Source organism: Myripristis murdjan, chromosome 20 (assembly GCF_902150065.1).
Source record: "Myripristis murdjan chromosome 20, fMyrMur1.1, whole genome shotgun sequence".
Lineage (NCBI taxonomy): Eukaryota > Metazoa > Chordata > Actinopteri > Holocentriformes > Holocentridae > Myripristis > Myripristis murdjan.
In genome coordinates, this window is record NC_043999.1 from 24,241,748 (window position 1) to 24,255,032 (window position 13,285).

The window sequence follows — 13,285 nt, forward strand, 5'->3', positions numbered from 1 at the left end:
GTCCATGGGGTCTTGGGCAACAGGCAGTTTTCACAGGAAGTGTTTGGTTTTTTTTTTTAGCAGGTTCCTGTTTTTTTTAAAAATACCACAGCCCTGCACTGTTAATATCTTGTGTCCCTATTCAGAAATCTGACAGTAACCATGTCTGACAACCAGTGAAAAAATTATTCATCCCCATGTCGTCCTGGAAAACAAAGAGCTCAGGAAGAAAAAGCAGAGGAGCCAAACTTGCTCTGTTATTCATAGCACTCATGTAACCTTCAGCCTCGTGCCACAGAGCACGATCAGATTTGTCTGCATGGCGCATGTCCATGCATCAAATATGAAATGCCTCTCCACTCCAATTGCATTAGGCTTTACAGATGGCTTCACAAGAGACAGAAAAGCCCCCAGCCAAAAAGCTCAAGATAAGAGGCGGGCCGTACCGACAAGCAAGCATCGAGTGAATAATATTGAATGTTTACACTTGTACACATCACTTTCTTTTATCAGACAAGCACATCTTGTAGTCTGCCCGGAGTCTCTGGAGTCTCCCAGAGGACCCCAGTGTATTATCTGAAGGAAGCAGCTTCACAGAGCACATATGAAAAACACAGTGTCTGCCGCACTGAGCTGAGGACAGCGAATTGTATTAACAAGAGTGTGCGAGCATCAGGAAAACAGCAACTGTTGCACTGAGCTGTTTTTCTTCTGCATTAGTAACACAAAAGGCCCCCAAGGCTCGTGTAGAATGGCTTAATTAACACATGTGGATGAGTGCACTGGTGTGTATGCCTGCTTCGTAATATACAGTACATTGAGGCATTAATTTAAATAAATCTGGAAATAATTTATGATTCATTGTATTACACAGTACCTGTTGTAAACATTACAATTTCTTGTTCTGGACATCTAATAATGCCACTGCTAGAGCTGAAAAGAAATACAAATTGAACTAAAACTGCCCAATCTAGGCTGAAATCTAACTAAAATTAAATTTAAAATTTAAATTTAAAAAAAAAAAAAAAATTGGAGACCATTTAAAAAAAAAAATGAATGCAAAATGCAAAGCTATTACATCTCTAGAATATGCTCGCAGGTGCCTGATGGAACTGTACCAGTGCCACAAGGACAAATATTCTCATCTAATAGGGACGTGCAAAAGTCCATTTTTCCAAGGTTGACCAGTTGGTAAGCTGCCCGGACCATTAGTCAAATAGCCTGTCTCAACATCTTACATTAGGCTGTACCGTGTATAGGTTTAATAATGAGATTCTTGGCTGCTTCCATAATGAAAAAGCATGAAAGCATGATGCAAACTGCTTATAATTTTCTTTTCAAATTAAGAAAAAGGGCGAAAAGAAAAGTAAAAGGCCTTTGTGGTCTGCGTCTTCCTCGGCATCAGAGGTGGAGTCTTGGTCTAATTTACATTTTGTGCATGATGACATGTTGTAGATGAATGATGAAACTTTGGTATCATTACCAAAAAAGATGAATAGATTATTTCATCCAGTGCTGCAAAACACAAAGATATTCAAAGATGTAATGGACGCATCAATGTGCCACAACTGGTTACCTTAATCTAGGAGATTAAAAGATTTCAAAATGCCATCCCAAGCATTATTATCTTATGTTACTATATGAATCTCAGTGGCAAAAAGGAAAGAAATCAATCAGTCTATTTGAACAGACTGATTGAATTTTCTGGCCCATCCCTATCTGCTATGTTGATATACCCAACATTTGTGCTTCTGTGATCAGTGTGTTGAACTCAGGAATCAAGGACGCACATTTTATCCTGACACCCTAGCAGGAACCTCCCATATCAACATGTTTCGGCTCAGTTTGGAGGCATATCTAAAGCTCATACACAGCCTGGCTATGGGCAGCTGAAAACCCCAGCGTGACTTTAGCAGCAGCACATTTCATCTCTAAAACCAACCATCTGGAATATAAAGCAAAAATATTCCTCTAAGAACGAGCCTTCTCCAGTTGCACTGTCGAGATGAGCCAGGCCGTGCTCTGTGTCCACAATAAGTATCCAGTTTCTGCTTATGTATTCTTTGATACAAGTCAAAAGCTCCATAGCAACAAGCCTGGAGCCTTTTATGGCCCCGGTGCGTATTGCTCCACTTAATGAAATTCTGTTCTTTTTCTCTCGCAGATATTTGAAATACAGCCAGAGTTAGGTCATCGGGTTGCTTAATCCTTGTTGAGCATCAATTAATGACAATCATATGGTCATATCTCTCACAGTGGAAATCAAGGTCTGAGCAAACAATCAGATTTTTGAGTTACAGTAGAAGCTCTCTCGATATATTGCTCTAAGGATGTCTAGCTATATAAGAGATATATGGAGCATAAAGACAGAGAGGTCGTATGCGTATTGTAAAGGACAGACACAAGTGAGTAAGGATTCTGGCAATGTCCCAAGGCAACTCCTTCAGTTTCAAACTCCCATTGAATTATGTTGCTGAGACATTGTGGTCAACATCAATGACATCACCTCCACAGGCCTGATCTGTGGATCTCTTTGGTCTAGACTTAAGTCACAACCTGTGTTTGGTAGCGGCAACAGAGTCCAACTTGGAAATGAGGAAGACAATCAAAGTGATCGGGTCACATCCACATGACATGGGAGCTTTTGTCAGCTGTGGAACCAGGAAAAGGGAGGAGGGACGTAGGCGAAGTTGTGCTGACACTGAAGAAACTGCTGCTCTCTCTCCGTCTGAGGTTAGGGTCAATACAGCAGACACAGAGGCATGCGGGGCTGAGCTGAGACAGCTTAGTCCACTGACATACTAGATGATCTTGCCATTGTGCAATCAACACTCTAAATAACCCTTGAAAGTTTGTGATACCCGTTTACTGGTACGTGATCAAAGTTCTGTTAAATCACTAAATCATTAACTTAAGTAGGATATTCAGAAAAAGTAAAATTTCTGAAAAAAGTACACATAAAAGCTGTAGAATTGCAAAGAGCATGGGATTATAAGTGAGCAGGGTTCAGGAGGTAAAAATCCCAAACAAATACAAACAAGCGGATTATGCCAATATGAAAAATAGGTCCCAGCACCCATTTTTTATCGAAGTCCAATTATTTGTGAAAGCACCAGGTCGTTTCTTCCTCTAGAGGTTACCTTCAGATGCTACCTGCCGGAACTATTTTCCAATACAAACAGGAAAACAACATGAAAAGAGCTGTTTAATATCCTCAAAAAATGGGTACCTGGACATGTTGCTTTTTATATTAGCATAATCTACTTTATTGGCATTCGTTGAAGTCGTAAAAGGGTTTTATTTTGGGAACTGTTTTACCTCAGTATGGAAGTGAATGGAGAGACACGGTATTCTGGATTAGCAGGGGAGCATGGATTAACAAATGAGGATATTTCACCACTATGTGGACTCATATCTCATCCAGGTAACTATAAAAACCAGCTACACCGCTAAATGGCCTTAGGCCATTTTTGGCTACCAACATTATGCTAAAGTGAGAAAATGACTACTTGTAGCATCTAAAATGCTGGCATCTAAACCTGCCAGCTTTTTAGAGGAAATTGGTGACAACAGAGGACAAAAACTGATATTTTATTCAAGTTATTCATCTGTAGGCCACAGAATAAAAACTAATGCCGATTCTGAGTGATTAAAAAGGTTTATCTTGATATTTCGGATAATGCTAATTACCCAGACATCTGTATGTTACAACATTAGCATGAACACTGGCCTGAATGATCTACTGAAAACACAGAGATGATTCTAGCACCTTGTGAGTACTGTTCAAGCCAAAGTGCATCAAGTCAAAGTGCATTTCTCTAAACACTATTTTTCAATTTCAAATTAAATGCATTTGACACACGAGCGTTTTTTTCATTCTCCCAGTTCAATGTTTCAAGGGAGTGAGACCTTGATGATCCCCAAGGATCCTTTCATTTCCTGCCATATACTTATCACTGCAAGCAAACAGAGCCAGCACAATGTCATTACATTATTAATGAGATAAAAGCCCAGTGTTTCACATGCATGTTGTCTGCTCTCATGTAATGGCAATAAGGTAATAAGGTGGAATGAGAAAGTGGATAAACCCCCAGGCTTCCAGCTCCTTACTTCCCTTACTGTCCAAATGGATAGAAGGAAGTGTCTCCAAAGACATTTTCCATTAAATCCTGGTTTTAACCTCATGACCCCGACATACTCAAAGCTTTAATCCACCCCCCCACACGAGATAAGGGAATTGAATTAGTGTTACAGGCTATGATACGAGCACTCTGTCTAGCCTTGGCTGTGGAAACACACATCACGCAGTTTTGGATTCACAGTGTGTGACTGGCTCGTGCAAAAACAGGGTTTCTGATGGATTCAGCCGATGGAAAATTCTGGAGACTGAAGGGTTCATCGGCATCTTGTCGGGAAGGAGGGGAGGGGATGCGTAAAGGGCAAGTAAACCTTGACACAGTGTAAACACCTAAAATAAAGCATATACATCAAGTCCACATCCAGTACACTGGAGCGTGAATGTAGAGCAGACAGCTGTTCCCCGCTCCTTTCCCTCCTCCTCTTCCTCAACCTCCAGTTCCCCTCTTTTCCACCCACCATCCCTGATTCTTCCCCTCTTTAACATTGTGTTAAAAAAGCATGAATTGCGCTCTGGCTGTGCTACATGAGAGAGGCTGGTCAACTACCATCTGACCCCTGTGCTTAGCTGACTGTAGGTTTTGACCGTGACAGCTTTTGAGGTCCAAAACTGAAGCTGATATTTTTGATTTGAGCTACAAATAGCTGATATTCCAGAGCAATAAAAATAGCCTTACATTTTACCATTTTCGTGTGAAAATTTGAAGGGTTCCATTTTCCCCCAGAATTGTACTCTTGTCAGCATGGACACACCTCTGGAACAGCATATAGACTATTACGGGAAATTGCTGTAAAACTCTCCATTGAAACCCGGAATAGTAAAAATTCTTTTCAGTGGGTTGGCAGCTCCGTTTGGCAGCACGACCCACTGCACCAATTCAAACACTGTGACACATCAGGGGACCGGTTTTGATGAGGGTGCAAGCTCACTTGAGCATGTGCAAGAGATTTTTGTCACCACAAGCGAAAGCACACTGGTGAAAGGAACTGGACCATGAGGAATATATTTTCAGAAGGTATGGTGAGGGCTGGCATCATTCCTGACCAATCAAATCAGCTCCTCTCATCCCCTTTAAAATCAGTGCACTTGCCATGACGTACTGACACACCAATGACATTTGGGGGGAGGTACATTCAGACTGGTTTCTCCAAGAAACCACTGGTCTTGTCTAGGAAGTGCAGTAGGTGCGAAATATAGGGTGCCCTAATTGCAAACATACACCCCAAATATGTCACCAAAGGCATATAACCCTTATTAAAGTGATTCATATGATATTGTGGAAAACTGTCATGACATAACATGCTATGGCACAATGAAAGATGCTTTTATGAATTTGCTGATTGCCTGTAGTTTGTTAGTTAGTTTGTTAGTGAAAAACATTATTGAAAAATAAAAGAATAAAAGAATAAAAGCTCAAGTTGGAACTTTCATCAAATCAGCAGAAGACAGCCCTGATAGGCCATACATTGGTTTAATCCTATAGTCAGGTGCGTGTGTGTGTGTGTGTATGTGTGCTGTTTCATACACGTGTACACATTACCATTTCAACACGCTGGCAGGGTTTCTGAATGCTCCCCTCTCTGTAACCATTACACAAATAAGGACATTCCCATTTCCAACAGACAACAGCCATCCATCACTCCTACCCCGAGTCACACAGAGCAGGATGCATTATACATGTTTCCGTGTTAGAAACAAAATGGGGATCAATAACGAATGCAGGATGCTTTACCCATGTCCACACACATGTGGGCACAAAAAGCAAATGTATGGTAGTCCTTGAAAAGTCTGAAAAGTCTTAATAGAACACAGTTTAATGGCTTGAGGTATTACAGTGTCTTCATGCTAGGAGTCCACTCCAGTAGAATATCTACATCCAGTACTCGTGTTGAGGGGGGATGAGGGTGGATGGCATGCCCCCTGAAATAAAAACAGTCAAAATCATCCACCCTGTAAAAACTGCACACCTCCCTTTTCATCAAGTGAAAAAAATTGACCATCCCCCCTGAATTTTTTTTTACAACTCAACTACTGTCTACATCCTGTCACCGCTTTCTTGAACTGCTAATATGGAGTTTGAAAGCTTTTCCAGCTTTGTGTCTTTATTTTGTTTTGGTCTTTGAATCGCAAGAGGCATCCAAAATGTTTTACAAGTCTGAAAGTTGGTTTTCTGAAACCTGCAGATAAACCCGTATGGACATGTACTGCACAGGAATACACATACCCTTAAGCTACTATTACATCTATTCTTGGCTTGAAACAGGATTGTCCATCTCGCTTGGCTCCACGTTTCCAGTACAGTGAATGTGACGGTAAAGGTTGCAGACACACTGCTGCTAGCTACGACCATGTCTGTAGTGTTTAATCTGGGATCCCGACTGCTCCCTGTCTCCGTGATGTCATCTAGACCTTTCCGGTAAGACATTTGAAGGGCACAACCGCTACAATTGTTTGCACGGAACAAAATGGAGATGGGATGGGTATTGTTTCAGTTTGTGTAATTGTACTGTACACTGAAAGGTCTCATTGGACAGGGAAACATCACAACGACACTTGAAATGTCATTTACAATGGTGATTGTTTGCTGGTAAAGACAGAGGATAGTATTGACTTTCATAGAGCTTTCAAAGAGCAGTCAAGAGCTATTACCTGAAACATCAGTGGCAAATTCAATAACATAATAAGCAGTGATTTCAGGTACATTTTCCACTGCTGAATATCTCCTAATTAAATAAGCATATACATTATCCTCTGCTTTAATCTGTGCTTGGGCATTGCTTTGGTAGATGCTTGTTACCTTGGTGATGGAATCAAAGGTCAGTGCACTCTGTGTGCGTGCACGTGTGCATAAGCATGTGTGTGTATTTGCATGTGTAAGTGCACAGGCATGGTGCAACATAATCATGTCTTTGCAAAGATCTGTGCCGATGTCACCATACATAATACGGCACATGAATATGCATGTCAATGTGATGACACCGCGGAACAAGCGCGTGTGATTGCATTACGCTGCATTAGAATTGTAAATGGGAGGCTGGTGGTGCCTTCAGCAAATGTGGCATGCATGGCTGCAGCAATGTGGTGTTTAAACACTGACAGGTGCAATCCTTTCTTCACAGTGAATCAACAGGGGCAGCCGAGCCACAGAAACTAGGGGCAGAGGTTCTCAACACAGGAGTCAGAGCTGCAAGATGACTTTTGTGGGTCACAAGATATTACTAGATACTAGATATTTCCGATGCAAATTTTAAATCACTGTTCATGTTTAAAATGGATGTCTTGAGATTGTAAAACAATGGATATGTTCAGCCCACAGAGCTTGAATGGTGCAGAACGGTCACTGAACTGTTTGCTGTGGTCATTTAGCTGGTACAGAATAAAATGGCAATTATAGTTGTATGCTATGGTAACAAATCAATAGGGCCGTAAAGTGCATCTCACTTGCTTGAGAGCTGTGCAATCATGTTATACTGTGGCTATAAAGTGAAAGCAGAAATTACTGTAAGTTATTGTGAACATTTGACTGCATGTGTCATGCTGTGTTACACACACTTAGCATAACATTAGCAACATTGTGCTTCTCCCATTACCTCCTCCAGTTATAGATAGAGGCCGATAATAGAACTACACCAGCCTAATAAGATCAGAAAATGGCATCTTGTTACTGTAATGCAGCCTTTAAAACCAGGAAGAGACAACACTTTTGCCATATCATATCCAAAATCCCAGACGATGTCTAGTTTTATATCATAATGTTGATATATTATCAATATATTGCCCAGCCCTATGATACATACAAAAATAGCTGCTGCTCTCCATCCTGGTATATTGATTTGAATAGGAAATATCACTGTACTCAGTTCAAGTTCTGTGGTTCAGCTTTTACATATCCTCACAAAATTTGAGTAAAATAGCATGAAAATGGAACACAAAAATCAAAATAGCATCAAAGTGCACACGCTTTAGTTTGATATGGGGGTTCCCATGAAGGCATCACTTCTCAAGCTAAAACCATTAGGAATTGCTCTTCAGCAGGAGGTTTCAATGCTAGTCCTCTGGATACAGAGTCATGCTGGTTTTCATTCTAGACATCTAACAGGTACCATTTTACACCTGGATGCAGTTAAGTCCACTTAACACCCTGGTAGGACAGAAAAACAGCAGGGCTGTCGACTCACGACTTGGAGACCAGGATTGAAAACCACTACTCCAGGGTTTTAGAAATATGACCTCTATCAGAGTCATAATCTGTAATGTGGATCCAGGTTTCAACCACAGGAGACAGCCCAGCGGTAACTTTACACATGCATCTGCTCTGTGAAAGACAAGGTTGTGCTGAGCTCACATGCCTCGCAAAGTTCCTGTTCTTCAAGAACCAATGGAGAACCAAAACATATTTGACTCCCCCCACCCCCCTTCTTTCTCTCTCTCACTGTTTCTCACTTTCATCTTTCCAAAAGAATGAGTGAGCCTCAAAGCTTTTGAAGCTCGCTGTATGTAGAGCAAATTGGAGTTCTCGCTGTGTGAAGGCGTCTTTTCTCTTCATTGTGTTTGGCATCTCAGTAGTTCGGGCTCAGCTTGATGAAATATATATGTACCATGTATTATGTATAATAATATTCTATAAATATATACGTGCTGATATCCATGCTGTGGTCTCCATGAGTCAAATTCAGGTTAGTAGGCCTATAGAGGTGAGTCACCTCTGTTAACCTGTATGCTAACAAAGGTCAAGGTCAAAGTAAAAATAATTTTCTACTTATCAACTTTGTTTTTTTACTGTGTAGGATCTATACCATAAAGGGAAGTAAAGATAGTATTACTGTGAAAATGTATTTCTAATCTACTTCTATGAATTTTCCAACCTTTTTCACACCACTCCTACAATCATCTTCTCACATGTAAATGTATGCAGATGATGACGATTGCTACATTATAATGTAACATAGTAACCATAACATAGTAATGCATTATATTGTTAAATCTTTTAATGATCGTGTAACAACACATACTCATGCATTTTATAATAAATGGCATGGCTGTATAGGGAGGGCCTCTAGGAAATGCAGTAAGCTATGTTTGCTAAAGGTTCACTTGCTAACCATAGCCAGCTAGACAAGTAGCATGATCAACTTGGGAGCCACAGAGCTGGAATCACATTCAAATAAACTGATCATTTATTAACTGATTAATAAATGGAATTTCCCCTTGTGGGATTAATAAAGTGTACTTAATCTTAATCTTAATTATTAAGTAGGTGTGTGTTTCAGTGCCATAAGATCTGTGTTTGTCATCTTAAATTAAGTTATGTTTGTTCTCTCACTTTTGCCTGTGATTAAGCTCTCTGATGCTCACTAAAACACTTTGTAACAAAGCCTCTTGTTAAAATTAGACATGACTCTGACTCCCTACACTGCTTCCCTCTCACTTTCACTTTCCAAAAAGACGAAGAGTGACTTTCGGAGCCTTTGAAGCTCGCTCTATGTATTATAATAAAGTGGAGTGTGTATGTGTGAATGCAGCTTCTCTCCTCATTGTGTTTGACATCTCAGTACTTTGGTGTGAGCTTGATCGAGGGCATGTTTAGTTTCACTTCCTTCCTCTATTCCATTTCCTCATTTCCTGTGCTGGTCGAGGCTCAGGGCTAGTCTGTGTGAGGCCTGGGCTGCTGGTGGTTTGGGCAACAATGTTTTCATGCTGAAGCTTACTGTATGTCATGTAAAACTTCACCCTCTGGACCAGTACATAACAAATATATCACCTTATTTTGACCTGTAATTGTAGACCGTCAACCCTTGGGCCAATAGGTGCCTATCCATAGTCTCCACCTAAACCCCTGATTTCACTGTGCAAAAACAACCAAATCAGTAAGTCACTGTGTGGTTTTTTATTTCCCTGAAAAACAACAACAAAAAAGCGTTCTTATTGTGGTTGAGCCACGTCTAGACAATGTAATTGGCTTATTACAGCCCTGTAAAACAATGATCAAAGCAAGGGTGCAAATGTTGCTTTATAGTGATCTTAAACCTCAAACTTAGCTTTTCATTTCAAAAGGTTATTGCCAACCTTGTAAACTGCGTAATTTCATGCTCAGATGGACAGAGTACACACACACACACATACACACACACACATACATACATACACAACACATTGGTTGTCTAATCTGTACTCCTTGCACTTGCATCTGTGTTCATCTTTCACCATACAAAAGACTACAGCACAGGGCAACCCATTTCCTCAGTTAACATCCAAGTTATTTCATCTAAGAACTGCACCTCTGCCTTGTTCAGCCCACATCGATTCACAGGCTTTTGTTGCTCTTATAAAGGTTCAATACATTTTTCACTAGGAGAACTGACCCGGTATATAATTCCCGTAAAACACATTTAACGCTACAGTGTCTGCCGTGTTTCCTGTGTCCTGATGCCAGCATCACACACATGAACCCTCCAGAGCTTCTAATACATTGTGCTTTAATTACGCAGCTAACACTAGCCCAACAGACTAGCCCTTCAGGGCCCCTTCTGTCCTTGGAGATGTGTCTATGGAGGCCAGACAGGCTCTTTGTAGCCCTGTCCCTTCCCCGCCTTTGTCTCTCCATCTCAGAGGTCCCTTGGGTGAGGCCGCAACGGCGTCCCCTGTGTTGTTATTGGCCAATGATAAAGTAGCTGCCACGGCCCTCATGCATTATGCAGGACAACGGGGAAGCAGCTCCACCCTCAGTTATGTAAATTTTATTTCTAAAAGACAGAGGGAGGAAAGTTGTTTTGTTTTTCTCTCACACACTTTTTTATTGGTGTTGGAAAGCACTGCACTTGCAATGGGAATTAGGATCCAGCATCACATGGTGTGAATGTGTGTGAAGGGGATAGCTGAGTGCTCTCATGATCTACTGACACAGTTGCAAAGTAGGTTATAGTACAAATAGTACACTGCATTTCCATTTACAACAAGATCATACAAATAAATACAAATTTAGCTAGTCTTCATCACTGATTGATAAAGTGATTTCATCTATAGCCAATTCGTGAAGGCTCAACCATTTGCTTTCACAGGAAAAATCGACCAAAAACACAATGGTTCATTTGGGATAAACAGAAGAAGGTAGCTAGTATGAAGACTGAGAGCCCGACAAATAGAAGAGCACCACCTATAGAAGCTCAAACTTCATCATTAAAAAACATAAGGGAAAGCACAGTATTGGACACACTGCTTGACTGACAGTTTTTTTTCTGGTAAGCACATCACACAGGATCTTGCAAATAACTACTTAATATCCATGTGTGTAGATATCGTACATGTGAGAGTGTGTGCACATATTTGTGGTTATGTGTTTATTAGTTATGTCTGCACACTTTGGACATGTATAGGATGGGATTGTACACATCAAGTATGTCACAATTTCAGCCTCTGATGGTAGCATCATCGCTGCATCACAGTGTGACTAAGGCACTCAACCATGAGTACAACACGCTCTGCCTATAAATAACCCAGTCTGGGCCAGACCAGGCCAAGCCAGGCGCTGTGGATAAGAATGGTACACACGACCCTCCTACGCCTGACCGCTCCGTTGTGTGTCATTATGTCATGACTGGGAGCTGACCAATAACGATCTCCCTCTATCAATAACCGCCACCATTTGTTGGGATCCTAACCCCCAACAGTAAATGGACTGATCGGCTTTTCTTCTCATGCCTACAATCCAGTTTTCTCTGAAATCTCCGGGTAAATTAATGCTTCATCAGCCAGTTCCTGTGGGGTTCAAAGCAATAAATATGCCAATGGCAATATTACCAAGCTCTGTCCATATTTAAATGGTCCACTCGCCTTGTGTGCTGATGCCGAATGGGAACAATGGAGGCCCAATTCAATTGTGAAGCAACAGTAAATGCATATCATATTGACCGTGTCGGGGTGGCATTATGTTTGGAGTGCTTGTTGTTTTTCCAGGAAACCAGCCTGATGTCCCTCTCCATCAACTGTGCTGGACGCCCGAGGATCTGATATTCAAAACTAAGTCTAGGCTGACAGCATTATGGTACCCATAGGGAGCAATACAGCCTGTGTTTGTGTGCATGTGTGTGTGTGTGTGTGTGTGTGTGTGTGTTATTATTGTCTGATGTTTCCGCGGCAGGCCGGCAGGCTCAGTAGGTGAGTGTCCGTCTCACCATGTGTTGTCACCAAGCCAGAGCTCAGATTTACTGTTACAAGGGAGAATTTTAATCTGGCCCTGGCTCTGGCTGTCCCGTTATTGAAGCAGATGGTATATCTGACAAACAGGAGAGCCACATGGCCACACATATACATCTATCTAGCTCTCTGTCTATTTAGGAACTATCTAAGGTCATGTGCAAGTAGTAGTAATGATAATAACAGCAATAGCAGTAGTCTAATAATAGTAGTAGCAAGTTGCAAAAGTAATAGAGTTAGTAGTACTACAGTACTAGAAGTAGTAGTAGTAGTAGTGTTACGCTGTCTTACATGGTTTTACAAGAAAGTACCCCTTGACAGAAACATAAAAATCAACCAAACTGTTACTAAATGGCTTACTACAATGGTACTGTCTCAGTTCCCTCATATTCCAGCACAAGCAAAGTTGAACATGTTTTGCTTGTGTTTGCTTAGATAATATTTCTCCACCCGTTAAAAAATCTTTCTGAACACTGTGAAGCCCCCCTCACCACTGAACCTTTACTCACTGTCCCACATCACCTATAGAGGGCAGATTGAAGAGCTGTGGACACATAACATTTAGATGACATGTCACAGTGACAACGCAACAATTCCCATACAAGTTGAAAGACTTGACAGTTTTTTTCCATCATGTTCGCGCGTGACTGTACAGAGCGCTTACAGTGAGCGCCGATATCTGTATGCGAAGCTCTGTTTAAAAATCTGACCGTTTAAAATTGCGTTGCTTATGGCAAACATATACACCTTGTAGAACAATATTCAAGACATGTCATCAATAACGAAGAGCCTCTCTTCAATTCGGCATATACCCAACGCACATGGTAACACGTGTTTAAATAACATCTCAACTTAACTAATGTTGTTTGACGATTTTCTTGGCCGGGGAAATACATCGTGGTAGGCGGTTACCAGCCGCATAAACCAATTTAAAAAGTGAGATTTTCTTCAAACAAAAGTACTTCTCTGTGTGTC

General features: G+C 41.1%; 1 protein-coding gene across 1 annotated transcript in view; it reads right to left on the reverse strand.

Moving 5' to 3' along the window:
- The window catches only part of vav3 (vav guanine nucleotide exchange factor 3), a 112,538-nt gene that overhangs the window by 98,678 nt on the left and 575 nt on the right, over positions 1-13,285 (reverse strand). The window lies entirely within an intron of this gene.